General features: G+C 42.7%; 1 long non-coding RNA gene across 1 annotated transcript in view; it reads right to left on the bottom strand.

The window, feature by feature from the left end:
* Window positions 1-7,976: 7,976 nt before the first annotated feature.
* Window positions 7,977-20,086, bottom strand: part of LOC120723429 — a 12,888-nt gene continuing 778 nt past the window's right edge. Inside the window, exons 1-4 of the long non-coding RNA XR_005693744.1 lie at window positions 19,979-20,086; window positions 13,215-13,219; window positions 11,221-11,230; window positions 7,977-7,987 (exon numbers count right to left, since the gene is read on the bottom strand). The exon at window positions 19,979-20,086 is cut by the window's right edge and continues 778 nt beyond it. This is a non-coding gene — a long non-coding RNA (uncharacterized LOC120723429). The remainder of the gene's footprint in view (window positions 7,988-11,220; window positions 11,231-13,214; window positions 13,220-19,978) is intronic.

The following is a 20,086-nucleotide window of genomic DNA, read 5'->3' as shown; positions in this document are numbered from 1 at the left end:
ATTAGAAGGCTGATTCTGGCACAATTATAGAATCCCTCAACAAATTTAAAAGGTGTACATATATACAGGGAGTGCAGAATTATTAGGCAAATGAGTATTTTGTCCACATCATCCTCTTCATGCATGTTGTCTTACTCCAAGCTGTATAGGCTCGAAAGCCTACTACCAATTAAGCATATTAGGTGATGTGCATCTCTGTAATGAGAAGGGGTGTGGTCTAATGACATCAACACCCTATATCAGGTGTGCATAATTATTAGGCAACGTCCTTTCCTTTGGCAAAATGGGTCAAAAGAAGGACTTGACAGGCTCAGAAAAGTCAAAAATAGTGAGATATCTTGCAGAGGGATGCAGCAGTCTCAAAATTGCAAAGCTTCTGAAGCGTGATCATCGAACAATCAAGCGTTTCATTCAAAATAGTCAACAGGGTCGCAAGAAGCGTGTGGAAAAACCAAGGCGCAAAATAACTGCCCATGAACTGAGAAAAGTCAAGCGTGCAGCTGCCAAGATGCCACTTGCCACCAGTTTGGCCATATTTCAGAGCTGCAACATCACTGGAGTGCCCAAAAGCACAAGGTGTGCAATACTCAGAGACATGGCCAAGGTAAGAAAGGCTGAAAGACGACCACCACTGAACAAGACACACAAGCTGAAACGTCAAGACTGGGCCAAGAAATATCTCAAGACTGGTTTTTCTAAGGTTTTATGGACTGATGAAATGAGAGTGAGTCTTGATGGGCCAGATGGATGGGCCCGTGGCTGGATTGGTAAAGGGCAGAGAGCTCCAGTCCCACTCAGACGCCAGCAAGGTGGAGGTGGAGTACTGGTTTGGGCTGGTATCATCAAAGATGAGCTTGTGGGGCCTTTTCGGGTTGAGGATGGAGTCAAGCTCAACTCCCAGTCCTACTGCCAGTTTCTGGAAGACACCTTCTTCAAGCAGTGGTACAGGAAGAAGTCTGCATCCTTCAAGAAAAACATGATTTTCATGCAGGACAATGCTCCATCACACGCGTCCAAGTACTCCACAGCGTGGCTGGCAAGAAAGGGTATAAAAGAAGAAAAACTAATGACATGGCCTCCTTGTTCACCTGATCTGAACCCCATTGAGAACCTGTGGTCCATCATCAAATGTGAGATTTACAAGGAGGGAAAACAGTACACCTCTCTGAACAGTGTCTGGGAGGCTGTGGTTGCTGCTGCACGCAATGTTGATGGTGAACAGATCAAAACACTGACAGAATCCATGGATGGCAGGCTTTTGAGTGTCCTTGCAAAGAAAGGTGGCTATATTGGTCGCTGATTTGTTTTTGTTTTGTTTTTGAATGTCAGAAATGTATATTTGTGAATGTGGAGATGTTATATTGGTTTCACTGGTAAAAATAAATAATTGAAATGGGTATATATTTGTTTTTTGTTAAGTTGCCCTAATAATTCTGCACAGTAATAGTCACCCGCACACACAGATATCCCCCTAAAATAGCTAAAACTAAAAACAAACTAAAAACTACTTCCAAAAACATTCAGCTTTGATATTAATGAGTTTTTTGGGTTCATTGAGAACATGGTTGTTGTTCAATAATAAAATTATTCCTCAAAAACACAACTTGCCTAATAATTCTGCACTCCCTGTAGTGTAGCAAGTCTGTAAATGAATGCACCTCCACACTGCTCCCCCCGGTGGATACACAAGACATTAATACTGATTTTCCTAAATGGGGTATTATTAGTTATTATTAGGAGTATTGCTACTCATGGTCAGATCACCCACGCCGCAGGCAGGGGATATCAATACGACCACACATCATTCAGTCAGGACTCCACGAAGGATCAATCATGGTCCTGTTTTTCCATGGCCTCTCCAAACTCCTCCCACACCCAGGTTTTTGCTTCAGCCACTATCCAAGCTGTTTTCTGCTTGGCTTCCAAAGTCCCACAGGCTAACCAAGCCAAATAAGACTCCTTCTTCAGCCTGGTGGCCCCCTTCACCTCTGGTGTCCACCATTTGGTTCGGGGGTTACCACCACGACAGGCACCAACCACCTTGTGGACGTAGGTCAGTGCAGCAGCTTCGGCATTGGAGGTACTGAACATGGTCCATTCAGACTCAGTGTTCCCAGTCTCGCTGTTGAAGCTCTGCTGGACAAAAGAGCACTTGGGTTCAGATCTGGGAGGCCTTTCCTCCCAATCACACCTCTCCAGGTCTCACCGTCATTGCCCACATGAGCATTGAAGTCTCCCAGTAGGACGACAGAGTCCCCAGGTCGAGCACCCTCCAGTACCCCACCCAGGGACTCTAAAAAGCCTGGGTTCTCTGAACTGTCGTTCGATGCATAGTCAGGACCCGTTCCCTGACCCAGTGCAGGCGACAAACCCTCTGGTCCACTGGGAAAAACCCTAACGTACAGGGAGCAAGCCTTGGCCCCATGGGCTAAGGCCCAGCCACTAGACGCCTCGGGCACTTATAGAGGTCGTTTGAATGGCTCTTTGTCTGGTCCCTCACCCAGGACCAATTTGCCATGGGAGACCCTACCAGGGGGCAAAACCCCCCAGACAACATAGCCCCTGGGATCCCTGGGACACTCAAACCCCTCCACCACAATAAGGTAGCGATTCACAGAGGGGTGAATCATCTTCTTTTGCATGAATAAAGGAAGCATCTGCAGATGGTGTACCTGAGAGGAGCCATCCCTAACGAGTTCCCATAAAGTTGGAGGCATGAAACTGTCCAAAATGGAGCTAAATAAATAAAATAACATTGAATTGAATTAAACTGAGAGCGATCTATTCCTTCACAAATGTTTGTAGAAGCAGTCTGCATGCCTATGTATGTGATTTTATACATCTGTAGTCGTGGAAGTGAACACATGAATTCAATTATTTGGATAAGTGAGTAAATACATGGTCCTTGCAGCACAACCAGCACAAACATATGATAGATACAGTTTGATGCTGGACATCAAACAGAATGCAACATGTGCAAAAAGAGTTCAAACTTAAACATATGTAGCAGTAATATGAATTCATTTATGACTGATAGGTTTATTTTTAACAGCTAGGATAGGCTTCAGAGCCTGTAACTATGAGTGGTATAAGTGTACGTGGATGGACTGATGTACAGTTATTTTTATGTTGATATTTTTATGTGTAGCGAGGTATTTTTATACTGTTGCTTCTTTTCCTTAAGCCATGGGTTAAAACATTCTCTACTGCTTGTCATTCTCAGCTAATGTTAAGTCATTTTTGGTAATATGCTAGATATTTATTTTATAATAGAATAATAATACTGCGAAATTCTTCAGACAGTGAGGAGTGCAGAAAGGTGATCTGATCAAGTTTATCTCGTTAAACTGCTAAATAGAGGAGGAAGGTGTTTCTGTTTGTGTGTCTCTTGGGGGAGGGGCTTCTCTGGTTGCCTTTATGTAAAAGTCAGGGCTCGTCACACAGACCCAAGTATCTCTGAACACACTGTGAATGCTATTGGACCCAGTACTGTCACGATCCTGGCTCGTTTGACCCACAGTTTTGAGTTTTCACATATTTTGATGGTTTATGTTTAAGTTCATTTCGTTATCTTAAGCTCCTAGGTTGCCCAGTTATAGTTCATTGTATATTAGATTCCTCCCATGTTTAAGTCTCTCTCGCCCTTCATGTGTTTCAGTGATGTCTTTGTCTCCGTCTCGTCCTCACTCCTCACAGTCAGCGCCTGCTAACTGTGACAAATACATGTTAAGTCATTAGAATCACATACACTGCTTTTTGCTACAGGCTATGCAGCATTAGATCCAAATACATAAGAATATTAAGAATAGATTCTGGAAATGCGTGCAAACAGCCTCTGTCCTTTTAATCACACACACACGGTCATATTCAGTACACCCATGTTCTTATTTTCTGCCTTCGTTCATCTCTCGCTCACACACCAATCACACACAGAATCAGGTCATGCCCTTCTCGTGTTTCCTTTGACACATGGTAATAGATTCCGCTGTAGCTCTACGCCTCGGCTAAGTGGCCTCACCTTTCACTGAAAACAAATCACTCTCTCCCACTCACACACACACACACACACACCCACACACCCTCACACACACACACACACACCCTCACACACACACACACACCCTCACACACACACACACACACACACACACCCTCACACACACACACACACACACACACACACACACACACACACACACACACACACACACTCCATCCCTCACATTTTTACACGTTTTCTTTCTCACCCTCTTTCTCCTGTTTATCCTCATTTCTGACCTTTCTCTACTCTCTTTCTCTTTTTCTCCCATGGGTGCGCTTCCTTTCACTTGGTCCATCATCCTTATCATCAGTTTATTTATATGCAGTTTTTCCTTTTTAATCCCTTAAACATAAAAATCTTAATTTTAAGTTTTAAAGGTGTTATCTTCAGACAAATTACGAATCAGCAATAGAAACTGCAGTAGAAATTAATAATAAAATAGTAGTATTTTAAGGTGATTAATAATTTTTATTATAAATAATAATTATAATTACTAATAATTATAATGGTAAGCATTTTAGATCCCAATCCTAACTGTAACTGTGACATTTCTGTATAGACAGAACAGAACTATTTCCAACACTATAAGAAAAACATTGTGGCTATTTTAAAATGTAAGCTTAGATTGATAAATAAATAAAGTTCATCATTTAGCTGCACTCAGAGTTTGCTGGTTAACACTGGTCTCCACTGCTGTTGTTCAGCAGCTACAAAAACAACGGTATTCGGTTTTATCATTAGAGCCAATTAACTTTAAAGATACTGGCTCGCTAAATGTCTGTCAACTATAAAATAGGAAACAGCTAGTTCCACTGTTTGACTGATGCAGCTGGCAGCTGTTTTATCCAAAATGATTGTTTTACAAAGCAAACATCATCAAGTTGAACGCCGACTAAAACGTGTAAATGTAAAAATTTTAATGCTAAAAATATTTTATATTTTAGGCATTACTCACGCAAGTCTACGATTTTCTTTAGGGAACAGAAGCTCAAAATATACAGACTCATAGAAAGACCTCAACAAACTGAACTCTTGGATTAATATGTGTTGGACTTTATTTAATGTAATGCTTTAAAAAGTGAACATTTCAGTTGATAATGTGAAGGATCACCAGCATTTATTATTTCATGCAATAAGGCTTTACTTGTTTATTACACTGACTGTTCAAGCTCATTTTTTAAATTATTCTTGTTATTATATTCAACCTTTTTCTTTTTGACACTGCAGGGACTGCACCTTATTTTGTTGTACTTTTACAATGACAGTAACGATATTCTGATCTTTGTCCAGAATCACACGGAGACTTTTCCTATAACTGACTTAAATAAGTGGAATTTGTTTTCACCATAAAATCATCAGTTCCTTGTGTTTATCTGTTAGAATTAATACAATACGAGACGGGAAAAGGATACATGTTGAAGGTATAAATGAATCTGTATCACCCAGTACATGACATCTAAACCACACTGCTATTTGCTTCATGACATTTATAAATATGTTGTTTACTGTTTGTGACCATATCAACTAAAATGCACGTATATTAATGAATTCATAAACTAAGCCGCATTAATATAGTCCACTATGAAGGGCCAGCTCTGGATCCATGCATCTCTGAGGCCATATATGGAGGTTGATAGCCCTCTAGAGGTGAGCAAAAGGATCTCAAACACCGTTGAGCCTGAAACCAGGAACAGGTCTGGGATCACTCTGATAACCACTTAAAAAGAAAACATAGCTGCTTCTGAATGAAACAGGACCAAATACAGAAAACATGGAACGACCAAAAACATGCGGATTTGCTTGTGCTGACTGTCCCATTCTTCTTCTATCTCATCTTCTGAAAACAAATGAGCACAAGTGATCCTTTTGTTTTCCTCAACACATATTATTGACAAGACTTTCCCGGTTTACAAAAGAATAACAGAACAGGGGGCATCTTCACATAATAATGAATGCATTAACTGTGACATCTAAACTATTAAAGAAATTGCTATTTAAGAAATTCATAAATATAATAATATAATATAAATAAAGTTATTTTCTTACCGTTTGGGACCATGTCAACTAGAGTGCCTGTTAAATAACGAGCATAAACTAAGCTGCATTCCTGTGCTTGGGCCGACGCTGGGCCACATATGCATGCATGTCCATAACATTTTGAAATTATGGCAGGTATCGATGATGTTGATGAGATAGAGATCTCAGAAACTCTTGTATCAAATATGATACAAAAGGCATTATAGGGTTAAGTCGATCTTTGGATTTTGTCAAAGTCAGCTCTGCGAGTTCTATGAAGCCTCAGATGTGAACTAGCGCCCATGTTTTTTGGTTTTTTGCCTGTTTGGTTCTTCAGCTGTCAGAATTGTTGTCTGACGGCCAAAAAAGATGCCCAACAGATTTACTTTACCAAGTAGATCAGAATCAGAAAGGGTTTTATTGCCAAATGTTGAGAAGGTTTACAACATGGCTTCGGTACTTAGTGCGAAACATACTGCAAATATGTAAATATTGTACATACAGACGAGACAGACACATCTGGGGGATAGGAAAGGGAGACAGAAAGAGAGGAAGGGAAAGAAAAACAGAGGGGAAGAGGGGCGGTGAGAGAAGACACTTAAAAAGAAAGAAGAAGAAAGATCACCTGTTGAGAGAAAAAAACAGAGAAACAAGCAAAAAGAGAGCAACATAATAAACACAACACCGCAGCAATAATCTAGCTAACAGTAAATACTAAACATTGAAAGTTTTTGTGCAGCACGCAGGACCAACAGCGCACAATGTGCTTTGAGGTAGCAGCCAAAAAAGCTGTAGTTTGTGTGGATCAGCACGCTTGTATTCAAAAGGTTTCTCCATGTAATGATCTGCTAGACATGTGTCGAACTCCAGGCCTCGAGGGCCGGTGTCCTGCAGGTTTTAGATGTGTCCTTGATCCAACACAGCTGATTTAAATGGCTAAATGACCTCAACATGTCTTGAAGTTCTCCAGAGGCCTGGTAATTAGCTAATCATTTTATTCAGGTGTGTTGACCCAGGGTGAGATCTAAAACCTGCAGGACACCGGCCCTCGAGGCCTGGAGTCCGACACCCCTGTGCTAGAGGGTGTGGGGAACCATAGGGCATGGAGCAGGCATGGAGGAGATCCAGGCCCCAGACATCCAGAGGGCCCAGAGTGCGAGAGCCCAAGGAGGACCACCGGAGGGGCAACCGTGTCACCCTCCTGGGAAGAGCTGAGGAGAGCCCCAGATGAGGGGTCACCCAGCAGCCACGGAGCAGAGAACCAGCTCACGTTAACATGCCTGACTCAATAGTCTTCATGTGAATTAGGATGAATGATCACATTGAGGCAGAGGTGGGAAGTAACGAGGTACAAATACTTTGTTACTGTACTTAAGTAGAATTTTCAGGTACCTGTACTTTGGCAGCTTGTTTTTTTTACTCCCTACATTTTAACACAAATATCTTAACTTTCTACTCCTTACATTTCCAAAAACAGGCTTGTTACTTTTGGTTTAAGACATTTGAGGGGAGTTATTATTTCACATCACCGTGCACCTTCAAAACTCAAACCAGTTTGAGCCTAAACACATGAAAAGCATCCAAATGGTGCAGAAATCAGCAGGAGCGATCGCATACAAAGAGGTGTAAAAGGCAAAACTATTATTAGATTAGATTTTTTTTTCACATTGTGAAACGTACTGCAAAACAAACTGAGGTAACTTGTGTTACTCAAAGGTTCTATGAAAATAGTTGGAGTTTAGTTCAGGATCAACTGGTTAGTTTTCCGTACTGTGATGGTTTTCATGTAAAGAACAGTGTGTTGAACTGGTGCACAACAGCTGTGTTAGTTTACGATGAATATAAATTTTAGCTGATGATGCTTAGCTTTTTTTTTTTTTTTTTTTTAGTAACGGTATAAACAATGAAAGCTGGTGGATTGGCCAGGTGCTGTCAGATGTGTAAAAATAATTCTGGCGGTGGCTATGGCGGAGTTTCGTTGTGCTGACTTTTTACAGTCAGTTACAATAACTCTGCGTGCTAGCTAGCATGACGGAGTTTCTATACAGCTGGGTGGGTGCTATGATGTTACTGATAGTGAACTTTATTTTGTTCATAAGGTTAGTCAGTAGAGTTGTCAACCGTCCCGTAAAAAGACGGAATCATCTCGCATTCAGAGAAAATATTACGCGTTTCGTATTGAAGTGAAAAGGAACAGTTTGTCCCGGACTTCAGCTACAATGAAAAAGACACAAAGCTGGAGTTATTCTGTGTTTACGCTGCACGGCTGCCTCTTCTTCTCTCATTCTCCCCCCCTCCCTCTCCTGTTTCTACTTCAATCATGAAACTGATCAATGATCAGCTGATCGTCTCTCTCGTTTGTTGATCGCCCACTTTGCGCCAGAAAGAGGAAACCAGTGGATGTCACGCTAAACAACAGCAGCACGTTTAAGCTTGATCAGCTGTTATTAGCATTTATTTAATATTAATTTCTAGTATCAGCTGATGTTTGCTGGAGCCACAGCTGTAAAGCTGCTGGTCATGATGTCAGTTTGGATATGTGGTGAGAGGGAAACATGAAGATGAAACCAGGAGATGTCCTTACTGAATCATCAGAGCTGAACATCCCCCATCACACTGAACACTGGTGCTCCACAGGGGTGTGTACTGAGCCCTCTCCTGTACTCACTCTACACCTACGACTGCACAGCCACTAACAACTCCAACATCATTGTGAAGTTTGCGGACGACACTACAGTGGTGGGTCTTATCACCAACGGTGATGAGACGGCTTACAGGGAGGAGGTCAGCGCCCTGACCCACTGGTGTCAAGACAACCATCTCACCCTCAACGTCGCAAAGACAAAGGAGTTGATAGTGGACTTCCGGAGGTGCAGAGAAGTACACACCCCCATCACCATCAACGGCGCTGCTGTGGAGAGAGTGAGCAGCTTCCGGTTCCTTGGTGTACATCTGGCTGAGGATCTTACGTGGTCAGTACACACAAACAAAACAGTGAAGAAGGCGCTGCTGCGCCTTCTTCTTTCTCAGGAGACTGAAAAGATTCGGCATGAGCCCCCGCATCCTCAGGACCTTCTATCACTGTGCCATTGAGAGCATCCTCACTGGATGCATCACCACCTGGTATGGCAACAGCACCGCCTACAACTGCAAAGCTCTCCAGCGAGTAGTGCGGTGCTCTGAACGGATAATTGGAGGTGAGCTTCCCTCCCTCCAAGACATCTACAGGAAGCGCTGCCTGAGGAAAGCGGGGAGGATCATCAAGGACTCCAGTCACCCCAGCCATAAACTGTTCAGACTACTTCCATCAGGAAGGAGGTTCTGCAGCATCCGGTCCCGTACCAGCAGACTGAGAGACAGCTTCTTCCATCAGGCCATCAGACTGCTGAACACTTCATAGACACCTCAGCTTCACTACTGGAACTTCAACATTATGCACTCCACACTGTATATAAATGCCACTTGTTTTGCACATATTCAACTCTGTATATTTTATATATTTTATTATTATTATTATTATTATTATTTTATTTTTTTTTTTTTACTATTTAATTTGTAAAAATGTGTATACACACACACACACACACACACACACACGTAGGAAAATATTTAGTATACACATCCAGAAATGCATACACTATTATATATTGTACATATATTTATTAGTTTCAGGTCGGCCATTCTTGTATTTTGCTCGTTTGTGTTGTTGTGTTTGCACATCTCTGTTGCTTGTGGGGCTCGCACACAAGAATTTCACTCGCATGTGCTGTGCCAGTGTGCCTGCACATGTGATGTGACAATAAAAGTGATTTGATTTTGATTTGATTTGATTTGAACAGGTGATGGAGAAACAGGTTTAGCTTTTAGGTGACATGAATGAGTTGAAGTTATGAACTGTTTCTGAGAGACAAATAACACCAGGATCCTTTTCTAAGTAGCTGACAGCTGGTAACTGTGCAGGGGCGGGTCTAGCAAAGTGTTGCCAGGGGGCCCAGGTAGGGCATTAACAGGGAGAGGGGGGCACAAAGAAATACTTTCTTATTCTCATTTAAAATGTCTAGCTTTTAACAAATCCATCCATCCATCCATTCGATTCCGCTTCCCCTTTTCAGGGTCGCGGGGGGCGCTTTTAACAAATAATTATCTGAATCTTACAACCAAAGTTTTTATCTGATGTAAAATGTATAGAAATTATACATATACCAACAAGACATGCATTTTCTGTTGTACAGTCCATTTGCTGTTATGGAGTTCTTGTTATGGATAAAAAGTTTCTTTTTTTGGTTTCAAAATAGCTGATAACTATTCGCTGATAGCTGCCAACATCTGCAAACAAATATAAATCTATAAAGTTGTTCTATATAGTGTGTAACTGTTGATATAGAGGGTTATTGTATTTATTGCTAATGCAATTATATGGCACATTGACTTCTGAGGAAATTTTAGATGGCACTCATCATCAAAAAGGTTGCCGACCCCTGGTGGAGATTCTTCACCGGGAATTTAAATGCTTGCGAGAATCCCTGGAGTTCAGCCAGGAGCAGGTGGAAACGCTCGCTGCTGAAAATGCCACGCTAAGGGAGTCGGTGAAATGTCTCACAGACAATGTTACCCAGCTAAATAGAGAGAATAAAAAAATAAAAGAGACAGATATTGATCTACAAGCTCGTAGCATGTGTGATAATCTCGTATTTTCTGGTATTCCAGAAGCTGCTGGAGAGGACGCGGACACTACGGTAAAAAGCTTCATCAAAACCCACCTGAAGCTGCCGGAGGACACGGTGAAGAACATCGCCTTCGATAGAGTGCATCGCCTCGGCCCCATGCGGGCTGCGACCGGGAGACCACGTCCTATTGTGGCCAAATTCGGCCACTTCAAACAAAAGCAACATGTGAAAAGCCGCGGCAGGGAATTAAAAGGAACGGACTTCAGCGTGGACGACCAGTTCCCCAAAGAGATCTTGGAACGACGCAGGGTCCTCTTCCCAATCCGACGCGGCTTCATCCAGAAGGGCTCCCGCGCTGTCATCGCTGTGGACCGGCTGTACGTGGACGGACAGCTCCACCGAGACCCCAACATCACTCCGTGGCTGTATTAACCTCACACCAGATAAGAATCAGCTACACCCTTTCCCTATCCACTCACACTAACTTGCATTAACATCTGTTTAACTTACCGGTATCAAATCGCATCTTAAAGTGTGATTTCATAGCAGAATTAACACCGTCACTCTCCGTCAGTGATTTAATTGGAATGTTTACGTTTTGTTTTTGTTTTTTATTTCTTCTCGTTTTTTTTTTTCCTCTCTTTCCCCCCCTCTTGGTTTTATGCTGCTCACCTCTGTCCTTGGTTTCTTTCTTTATTCCTTTCACTGCCTCGATCACCTGCTTCGACACTCATCCGCAAACATCCTTTATTTCGACACATACGCACCATGCGCTCAACGGCAGCACATTTTACTTCAGTCAGACAGCGCACACAGTCGTTTAGGATACACACACTTAAGCCAAGCCTACTCATATTAGTAACTATGCATACACAAAGTCAGACTCAGGGAGCATCTCGCCACACATTTTTTCTCTCTCTCCTTCTCTTTATTTATGAACAAGTGATGTATTCTCTCCACCTGTCTAAGCGACGCACACAGCATACATCCCTAGTTATACACAAACATCTATGGGTACACTGAGGTTCATTACATGGAATATAAATGGAGCTGGCTCCAGAGAAAAGAGGTTAAAAATATTTAACCAACTCAAAAAACTACAGGCAGATGTTGTCCTTTTACAAGAGACCCACAGACCTCTTAGAGGTTCGAATGAACTTAAAACACCTGAGTTTCCCAATGTGTTCTCAGCTTGTTATAATTCTAGACAAAGGGGAGTAGCAATTTTAATACATAAAAATATTAATTTCACAGTACTCGATACAGTTATAGATCCAGAGGGCAGATTCTTAATCATTAAACTATCTATACTTGATAAAAAGCTATGTATTGCAAGTGTATATGGTCCAAATGTTGACGATCCCTCATTCTTTCATGGTTTTTTCAGTGCACTCTCTGAACACTTAGATGGCACACTTGTTCTTGGAGGCGACCTCAACCTTGGACTAAATGAAGACATGGATAGGCTCAATACAGCGGGAACTCAGCGTAATTGGCAGTCCACAAATATAATCAAACAGTATATGAGCGACTTTGGTCTTTGCGATGCATGGCGCTCCCTTCACCCCACCAGTAAGGAATATACTTTTTTCTCACATGTCCATCACTCCTACTCTCGTCTGGATTATTTTTTGGTCAGCAGCTCACTGCTGAACGACATTTCAGACACTGAGATTCACCCTATAGCTGTCAGCGATCATGGTCCTGTATCTTTAACACTAATGCACAAGAATAATACTACGCCAAGTAAAAACTGGAGATTTAATATATCACTACTTAAAGATGAAGACTTTATTAAATATTTTAAAAAAGAGTGGACTTCATATTGGGACTATAATGACACTCCCGAAACATCAGCTTCTGTTCTATGGGAAGCAGGGAAAGCTGTGATGAGAGGTAAAATAATTTCTTTCTCATCACATAAAAAGAAAAAAGAAAACAAAAATATTCAGGAATTAGAAAAAAAACATCAAATCACTAGAAGAAGCCTACGCGTGCGACCAAGATCAGGAAACATTGAACAAAATACGCAAAACAAAACTAGAATTAAATGAGATAATTGATAAATTGATAATTGACAGGAGAGGTGGAGGAAGATCTCAGCCTGGGCGTCTATTGTCTTATGTAGTCTGGAAGATGAGTGGATGGTGGGGTGGGTGCAGTTTTCTCTGTGGTGGGGTTGGGTGGACTGTCCCAGGCTCTGTGGGGCCGGGAGGCGCTGCTGTTCTGGGCCCCGGTCTGGATGGGCCTGGGCCCCCTTTCCCTGGCGGGTCGCGGAGTATGGGGGTGCCTACTGGGGTCAGCGGGGGAGCTGGCCCCCAGGGAGGGGTCACTTGGAGTCTTCTCTCACCCCCGTTCTCTGCGGCCTGCTGGAGCGGGGGGGCCAGGAGGAGGAGTTGGCCGCCCGACTGGGGTCTGGAGTGTGGCGCCTCCCTGCTGCTGCGGAGTCGGGGCGGTCTGCCTCCCCCCACCGCAGGGAAAAGGGTAACACCACCTGGGTCTGGGTGCAGTTCCCCCCTCCAGGGGCAAGGGTACCTAGACCCGGTTCATAGAGTACGCTTGGGGAGTGTGATCGTGTGCACAGCGTCTCTTCATGTCTGTCTCCACGTTGGTTGAGTGTGGAGTAAGTGCATATGAGAGCATGAGGGTGGGAATGGATGTTTGTATCTGTGTGTGCCTGTATGTCTGTGTCTATATGTCAGGTTGGGTATCAGACGCCACCTCTCTGGGGACATCTCAGGCCCTCCAAGGTTTGGAGGCCTATCTCCCCCCACCACCACTTCCCCTGCCAGTGGCGGACTCCCTCAGACATCGGAGCGTTGGTGGTTCTTTGTGTCTGGGGATGGGCGTCCAGGTACACACCGGCTCACTCCTTGGCGGCCGCTTATCGGGGCCTGGAGCCTGGGGCTCGCTCGGGCCACTTCGGAGGTGGGGTGCCCTCGGCCTCTCGGCCTGGGGCTCGGTCACTCAGACACAGCTGGCTGCCGGCGGAGCTCACGGGTGCGTCACTGCAACCCCCCCTGGCTTCTGCTCCGCGGCTGCTGAGTGAGCCCTCATCTGGGACTCTCCTCAGCTCTTTCTGGGACAGTGGCGCGGCTGCCCCTGTGTTGGCCTTCCTTGGTCTGTTGTGTTCTGGGGGCCTCTGGATGTCTGGAGTTTTGATCTCCTCCATACCTGCTTCATGCCCTGGAGGACGGGGCTGTGGCCCCCCCACACCCTCTAGCAGATCATTACATGAAGGAACCTTTTAAAAACAAGCGCGTCCATGCTCACAGGTGTACACACGGGTGATCACACCCACAAACTACACCCTTTTTGGCTCCTACCTCAAAGCACACTGTGTTCTGTTGATCTTATGTGCTGCACAATAATGTTTAATATTTAGTATTTACTGTCATATTCCCATATATCATTGTGATGTTGTTTATTCTATTACTCTTGTTCTCTTCTGCTTGTTTTCTTTTTTCTTTCTCAGCAGGTGATCCAGGTGATCGATATATGCATTTTATTATTTTTTTCTGCCCATTCTGTTGGTTTTTGTTTTTTGCCCTTCTCCCCCGTCCCTCTTCTCAGCTGTTTCTCTTTCCCTCTTTCTTTCTCCCCTTCTTTCCCCCAGTCAAGTCTGTCCCGTATTCAGCAAGTGAAAATAAAATAAACAATAAAAGGTGAATCAAATGGACCATTACGGCAAGGCTGGGATGGTCAATTTGGTAAAGTAAATCCGTTGGGCATCTTTCTTTGCCTTTAGACAACAATTCTGATGGCAAAAGAGCCAAACGGGACGGACGCAAAGAAAGAGGAAAAAAAAAATTTTTTTCTTTTCCTAGGCAGACATTAAACAGTACCAGCTGGAAGGCTGAACAGAAGGAAAACCTATGTATGAGTGCGCTTTCCTTTAATATAAATATTAAAATCCCTCATGTATGTTTATGTGGTTAAGTAATGAAGACTACCTTCATTACAACATCCCTAAACATAACATCTCCGGTCATTGCTTTGAAGATGACCTACAGATATATTTGCCTATACAAGCCAACAGATGTACAATAACTGGAAATAACTGGTGGCTCGACATAAACGTCCTCAAACTGAACAAAAGTAAAAGATAAATTATTTTATTTTGGTGACCAAACCTGTTAGATGGGTATGAACGCGCCATTGGTCTTTTAGCTTATTACTGGCGTCTGGTTACAAGGACCCTTGGTGTGACTTTTGACTGTCCTTTAATAACAGATTAGCTCTATTGTTAGGACAAGTTTCTTTCAACCAAGGCTCCGTCCACACTAATGCGTTTTCGTTTGAAAACTCTCCGTTTTGACCTCCCGTCCACACCGAGACGGCGTTTTCCCCAAGGAAAAACGCAGTGTTTTGAAAACGCTCTCGTAAAAGCATACATTTCAAAACGCAGCTGTCCCGTCACAGTGTGGACACACAAAAACACAGACTTTCTAAAACGATGACGTATTGTAGTCATGTGATGCCGTCATGTGACCAATTAAACAAAGATAGCGGAGGGCATTATACAGCAGTTGTTTTGATTGCTCTCAATTTTGACAGCCCTAAAAAAGATTAATATTAGTTTGTACATGCTCCAGACAGCTTTTCTTCAAATTCTTTAATTCTCACTCGCTTTTGCGCAGGACTGCAACGTAAGCGTTTTCGGACATTTCAATGTGGACGCACACCTATGTGAAAACGACTGAAAGCGCTAGTGTGGATGCGGAGCGTTTTCAAATCTATCCGGGCTAGTGTGGACATAGCCTAAGGCTCCTCAATAAGGTAAAGGCCTAGATTCTGATATCCACAATCAAGCATTTTCAGTGGTGGCTCCTGATCCTTGGAACAACTTGCCTCTTCACATTAGCACTGCCCGGTCTCTCAGTCATTTAAAACACTTTCAAAAACCTTTTTGTTCTCATGTGCTTTCAGGTCTAATTGAGCAGAAAACCCTGCTGATTTTTTTTACAGTTTATTTACTTGTTTTATTTGATTTTTAGTCTATATTTATTGTTAATTTAGTGACTGTTTTATATAGTGTGTATTTTGTATAAGTTGTACAGTACTTTGGTCATTGGAGATTATTTAAAAATGTGCTATATAAGTAAGCTTTGACTTAACTTGATTTCTTCTGTTCAGATGAAGTTAAGACAGCCTATGTTGATTCTTACCAAAGGTTTGTTGATGAATGAAGAACTGTCCTTGGTCAACTGTCCTTTGCATCCAGCGGAAGCTGTGTCATTAAATAGGAATGAAGAATGGAACATTTTTTCCCTGATTCCCAGCAGTAACCCCTGGGGACCACCAGGCGTAGCCCATGCAGCAGGCCTTGGTGAACTCCCTCAGAATGGCACATACTGAACACCAGGATATCTTTCTATTTGGGCCAGCTGGATAAATGAATCCATAAAAGCAGTCTTCATGGAGGCATTGAACAGTACTATTCTGAAAGGGGTGTGTACATTCTTTTTCTTTGTGAGGCTTCTGGTTCTCCGTTGGCGTTGACTATCCCTTGTATTATTTGGACCATGGCAGAATTACTGGTACAGGTCTCATTGTCACTTATTTTGCCTTTAGTCTGTTCTACTTCTTAAAGATAGTGTTCCTCTTTCAGGATTTGACATCATTCCTGCTGTCTACTTTGTGTCAGGGGAGTCTCCAGGAAACATTTGGCTTTGGCATTTGACTTGGGTCCAGGCAGCAGAGTTGCAGGCTTACACACCTCTGCAGCGTCTCTACTCCTGTCATTCCCCCAAACCCCATCCCCATAGAGACTTCATGAGCTTCAGTGTTCCTGGTGTTTCTTAAATGAAGCCTCTTTCAGTGGGTCAACAGAACTTCTGGCACAGGACAGCTGTGATGAAAGAAAGGGAAGAAGTTTCTCCAAACCTCTGGACCCAGAAACCCAGCTTGGTCCTGATGGTCTCCCTCACTAGTTTCTCTCCAGGGTGAATGTAGCTGTTGATATAATATGGACTCTATTATTAAATGAAAAGAACAAATTAGACTACACTACTGAAACCTTCTGCTGCTGTTTTTAAAGTTTCCATATTACCAGGATGTAGAGATTTAAACAGTTTTAGATACATTACACTCACAGTCTTAAATGTTAAAATCTCAAAGGACAGCATTATATTTTTGATATTAACAGTAACTCTGGGCTTCTGTAGAGTGTGCAGATGATCTCATTGCTGTCTAAAAATGGATAAAAAAAAACATAAGGAGTGCTGAATCCTTCAATAACACAGACTATTAGAGTACCAGGTATGTATCGCTAACTAGCTAGCAACAAGCCTCCAACACAGTGCGTATGCTAGCGGCTAATCTAACTAACGAATTAACAACAGAGTGATTTTAGAACTATAAGATGATAAGCTGTGTGTCTTTTTTTATAACAGTGACATGGTTGAGCTGAGGATTGTTTACTCCCGCGACGAACTGTTACAACTTAACTTACCGTATGATGGTAAGGACCTCACCTCATGTATGCCGGATTTTATACATAAAGATTTTAACAGAACGAGTGAGAAGAGGAAGAGGAAAAGAGGGAGACGTGGAGGTGTTAAATTGCGCATGAGGAGACAACAGGTCAGTCGGTTTCCCCTGCCGTCTGTTATCCTTGGAAATGTTCAGTCTCTTAGGAACAAGCTGGATGAACTCCAGGGAAACGTCAGGTTCCAGAAAGACTTCAGGGACAGCTGTGTAATGGCTTTTTCCGAGACATGGCTGACGGAGCTGGATCAGGACGCCGATTTTTCAATCGACGGTTTTGGAGCTGCCTTTCGCCAGGATCGGGATGCACGGGTAACAGGGAAATCTCAAGGAGGGGGAGTATGCTTGTATGTGAACAAACGTAATTGTAGCGCTGTGACTGTTAGAGAGTGTATTTGTACACCAGATGTTGAACTTTTATCCGTGTCACTGCGCCCTTTTTATCTCCCCCGTGAGTTTCCGCAACTTTTTATTACCGTAGTTTACATTCACCCAAAGGCTCACCCCGCCTCCACTTGCAGCATCATTTCAGACGTAGTGCAGAAGCTGCAGGCGCTTTCTCCTGATGCACCAAACTTTATAATGGGGGACTTTAACCATGTCTCCCTTAAATCAACTTTGGGCAATCTGTATCAATATGTATCCTGTCCTACCAGACGGGATAAAATGTTGGACCTTTGTTACGGATCGGTGAAGAATGCTTATAAATCCCTCCCGCTTCCTCCTCTGGGATCTTCTGACCATAACTGTGTGCATCTTCTGCCCATCTATAAAACGGTCTTAAAACGAGAGAAGACAAAGACTAAGGATGTTGACATATGGTCAGAAGAATCTGTGCTTACCTTGCAGGAATGTTTTAAGTGTACAGATTGGGAAGTTTTTATTCAGTCTTGTGGAGATGATCTCGACGCTTTGGTGGATGTTACTAGCTCTTATGCAGTATTTTGTAAAGACATGATTATACCCCGTAAGCGCGTTAAAGTCTATGCTAACAATAAGCCATGGGTCACTAAAAGCGTCAAATCCTGTTTAAGGAAAAAGAGACAGGCCTTTAAAGAGGGGGCTGTTACCGATTTTCAGACAGCCACAAAGGAACTGAAAATCGAGATCTTGAAAGCAAAACAGAGCTACAAAAACCTTCTTGAAAGCAAATTTGCTGCAAAAAATTTTGGGTCTGCCTGGACTTGTATGAAAACCATAGCAGGGTTTCAAAATCCTCAGAGCAGCAGTCAGATCATTTTAGATGGTTTTAATTCAGACAGAGATTTTGCAAATGCCTTAAACATGTTTTATGCTCGTTTTTTTTTTTTTTTTCCCCCCTGTCCCGTTTGGCTCTTTTGCCATCAGAATTGTTGTCTAAAGGCAAAGAAAGATGCCCAACGGATTTACTTTACCAAATTGACCATCCCAGCCTTGCCGTAATGGTCCATTTGATTCACCTTTTATTGTTTATTTTATTTTCACTTGCTGAATACGGGACAGACTTGACTGGGGGAAAGAAGGGGAGAAAGAAAGAGGGAAAGAGAAACAGCTGAGAAGAGGGATGGGGGAGAAGGGCAAAAGACAAAAACCAACAGAATGAGCAGAAAAAAGAAAAAAAAATGCATATATCAATCACCTGGATCACCTGCTGAGAAAGAAAAAAGAAAACAAGCAGAAGAGAACAAGAGTAATAGAATAAACAACATCACAATGATATATGGGAATATGACAGTAAATACTAAATATTAAACATTATTGTGCAGCACATAAGATCAACAGAACACAGTGTGCTTTGAGGTAGGAGCCAAAAAGGGTGTAGTTTGTGGGTGTGATCACCCGTGTGTACACCTGTGAGCATGGACGCGCTTGTTTTTAAAAGGTTCCTTCATGTAATGATCTGCTAGAGGGTGTGGGGGGGCCACAGCCCCGTCCTCCAGGGCATGAAGCAGGTATGGAGGAGATCAAAACTCCAGACATAAATAATAGCGAGGATATTTCTGAACTGAAACAGAAACTGAGAGATACTCAGCACTTTATTATTTTAAAAAGGCCTTTCATACAGTCAGTGTGAACAAGAGCCAGGGTCCTGATAATATTAGTGGCCGCCTAATTAAATCTTGTGCTGATGAACTCAGTCCTATATTTCAGGTTATTTTTAACAAATCCTTGCAAATACAACATGTGCCCTCTCTTTGGAAAGAAGCAGTCGTGGTTCCTGTCCCTAAATCTAAACGACTTCAGGCCTGTTGCCCTCGCTTCAGTTGTCATGAAAGTCTTTGAAAAAATCATCAGAAATGTGATTATGAAAGAGACTGAAGGTCAGCTGGATCCAATGCAGTTTGCATATAGGCCCAACAGAGGAGTGGAGGACGCACTTTTGACTTTATTAAATCTGATTCTTAAACATGTAGAGAGCAAAGGGACTTTTGCAAGACTTCTTTTCATTGATTTTTCTTCGGCTTTTAATACAACACAGGCCCATATTTTAATTAAAAGACTTTTAGAACAGTTTGAAATCAGGAAAAACCTGGTTTGCTGGATTTTAGATTTTTTAACTGACAGATCACAAAGAGTGAGAATAAATGGGGTTCTGTCTGACCCAGTGTTCTCCTCCACAGGTTCTCCTCAAGGGTGCGTCCTATCGCCCTTATTATTCACTCTCTATACAAATATGTGTCAGGGCAGACATGAAAACAGGGTCATTATTAAATATGCAGATGACTCTGTTATTGTCAGCTTACTGAAAGAGGGTGAAACTAACCACGGTCCAGTCATTGATGACTTTGTTCAGTGGTGGGAGGAGTCTTATCTCCAGCTGAACATATCTAAAACAAAAGACATGGTTGTTGATTTTAGGAAACAACAAAATGGGCACGGAGTCACTTTAATT

The sequence above is a fragment of the Simochromis diagramma genome, unplaced genomic scaffold, assembly GCF_900408965.1.
Source record: "Simochromis diagramma unplaced genomic scaffold, fSimDia1.1 OVJJ01000165.1, whole genome shotgun sequence".
In the NCBI taxonomy this organism is placed as follows: Eukaryota; Metazoa; Chordata; class Actinopteri; order Cichliformes; family Cichlidae; genus Simochromis; species Simochromis diagramma.
This window is presented reverse-complemented; position numbering and strand designations above follow the sequence as displayed.